Source organism: Formica exsecta, unplaced genomic scaffold (assembly GCF_003651465.1).
Source record: "Formica exsecta isolate Colony F162 unplaced genomic scaffold, ASM365146v1 scaffold4, whole genome shotgun sequence".
Classification (NCBI taxonomy): domain Eukaryota; kingdom Metazoa; phylum Arthropoda; class Insecta; order Hymenoptera; family Formicidae; genus Formica; species Formica exsecta.
The window spans coordinates 505,913-508,409 of NW_021851238.1; the positions used below are offsets into that span (position 1 = coordinate 505,913).

At 39.2% G+C, this 2,497-nt stretch overlaps 1 long non-coding RNA gene across 1 annotated transcript; it reads left to right on the forward strand.

The window, feature by feature from the left end:
* Window positions 1–708: 708 nt before the first annotated feature.
* LOC115239950 lies at window positions 709–1,993 on the forward strand. Its single transcript, XR_003884707.1, has 3 exons — window positions 709–738; window positions 835–1,756; window positions 1,952–1,993. It is a non-coding gene; the product is annotated as an uncharacterized LOC115239950 (long non-coding RNA).
* The last annotated feature ends 504 nt before the right edge of the window (window positions 1,994–2,497 follow it).

Consider the following 2,497-nt stretch of genomic DNA (forward strand, 5'->3'; position numbering starts at 1 on the left):
GTCGTGTTAACGAAAAAGGAGAAGCGTCGCGCCGACAATCCGGAGCTTCGAACCGGATTTCGGGATTAGAATCAGATATCTCCTTCTGCCGCGTTCGTTTTATACGTGCGAGGGCGACGGAGATCTCGCCTTCGTATACCGTCATTGTCCGGCTTCGAAGAAACGCGACAATGGATAACAAAGGGACCCGGTTCGCGCTCCTCCTGCGACCACCAAATCACGATCCATTCGTCTCGCTTGGAAATATATTACGCTGGCAGACGACGAACGAACTGACAGAAGGAAGAGCGCAGCGGGTTGTTGTGCGCGGACGTGACGCGGCGGAACACAATTACCATGATCGGCCTCTATCAATTTTTGTTGCTGTTATTTCGCGCCACTTCGAGTCGAGAATGAGACGCCCCTCATGGTGTTATTTTTGTCAATCTTCTTCAACGTCAGTATTAGCGAAATATATTGTTAATAATAATAATAAAAAAAAATGAACCATAGTAATCCTAATGAAAATTAATTAAGTTTTTCTTTGATAAACAAGAAAACATGAATATGTAGGTTTTCATGAATTTTGCTTCTAAGATATAAATATGTATGGTCAAAATATGCGCTTCGGTTAATTTCAAGTGGATTTTAATTCGTATGAATAATCTAAAGTTAATTTATCAAGAAAATTGAATAAGTCTATTTTATGATTTTAGCCAAGGAAAGATTTAAACGCTACAAAGAATTTATAAAAATAAAGTTTGTATATTAAATCGTTTTGTGTAAATTTGTAAAAGAAAAATATTGGTCATAAAAAATTATTATATATCCCGTCATTGCCATATCTACTTTCAGATTGTCGACTATATGTGACCTTTAGCGAATAATGGGTTAAATTTTAAAAGAGAGGAACGTCGAGAGAATTATGATGATAAATAGGATTCTTCTACGAACGAACCTTACGCCTCGGCGCGTTGCACGACAATGGTCGAACAAAGTGAGCAGGCAAGAAGGTCGGGCCCCGAAAATCCCAATCTACTCGGCGCCAGCTACAAGGATCGCTCTAGCCGTGGAAGTATATTTCATTCGTCGAGAGGAACCAAAGGATCCGATGGCCTGACGTTGGAGCCATAAAAGAACGAAATCCTCGTCTGGCAACTAACGCGCGACGGCGTCCGTAGGCCATTCAGGCCCTTTGGGTCTTTTGGTCTTTCTCTCCATTTCTTTGTCCCTCTCTCTTCTTTATGCATGATGTACATTTCAGTCCTGTACGTAGCACAGAATACGCCCCTGAGACTTTTTGTAGAAACCTAAAAATAAATTTGTATGTATATAATATATTGAACACATTTATAATTCTTGTAAAATATCATTAAAAATGTGTTCATAAATTTATATATATCTATATAATCAAAAATTTAAACTTTGTTAGAAATAAAACGTTAACCCTGTTGTATGTATGTAAATTGTCAGTTCAAAATAATATTGCGTTGATAAAAAATTAAATAATATGTAATCTTTTCATTGGCGTTACGTCATACAGGATGTTCAGCTGACTCACGTGAATGATTATCCAAATCCTCAATGATTTAATCGAGGAGCTAATATATTTCTTTTTGTTTTCAGGAGTATATTGTACTCTCCTTCTCATAAGTGACGGCTTGTAACCAACGACCAACAGTCAAGATTAGTCGGTGGAAGGTTACATTGGATAATCGATCGTAATTGTGTCTACTTAGCGAGGGGTCCTCGAAGCTGTTCGAGTCTCGACTAGCGGGTATGTATCTGTTACCGGACATCAAAATCGAAATACAAATCTCAAAGCAACTGATCGAAGTAAACGTTAGATGTTGCGCTTTTCGTTTGCTATTATTAGCCATCGAGTAATCTTAGTATTTGATCGCGTAATGTAATAAAAAATATCGAGATAACCGGCAGAGTGGGTATATATTTCTTGTTAATTTTCTTCAAGGATTTCGCAGAAGGTTCTCTTCTTCTTCTTCTCTTTCTCTCTGGCTGTTTCTCTCTCTCGATCCTGGATCTTAATCGACCGTCGTTACCTTCATCATTGCAGTTTGGCGCCAAGATAATTAATCGTCCTGTCGACTACTGCTTCGAGTGGTCAGCGAAGGATGCTGCGCGCCTACAGCGGTTTATCACGAAAAAAAATAAGGAACATAGGAGAGGAAAGAGAGGAGTAGGTCTCCTTCCAAGAGATGAGCATTCGAATGAATTCGCTCTATGGCGCGCTGTAAGAGACTACCTGCTATGATAACAAACAGTTTACTTCCTCGTAGGACTCGTGCCTACGCAGAAGCGGGATACGGATATCTTTAAAAGCGGTCTTTTTATCGCTAAGAGTCAGGTGTGAATTGAAGCCACTGCTAGTTTTCGATCAAAGAGAATGTACCGCCGAGTCAAACCGCGTCCGAAGAAAAGACAGTGGTCAGCGAAGAGATTAATCGATATCTTGTATCGATTAATCGGTTTCGAATGAATTTTAATTATCTATTATGTA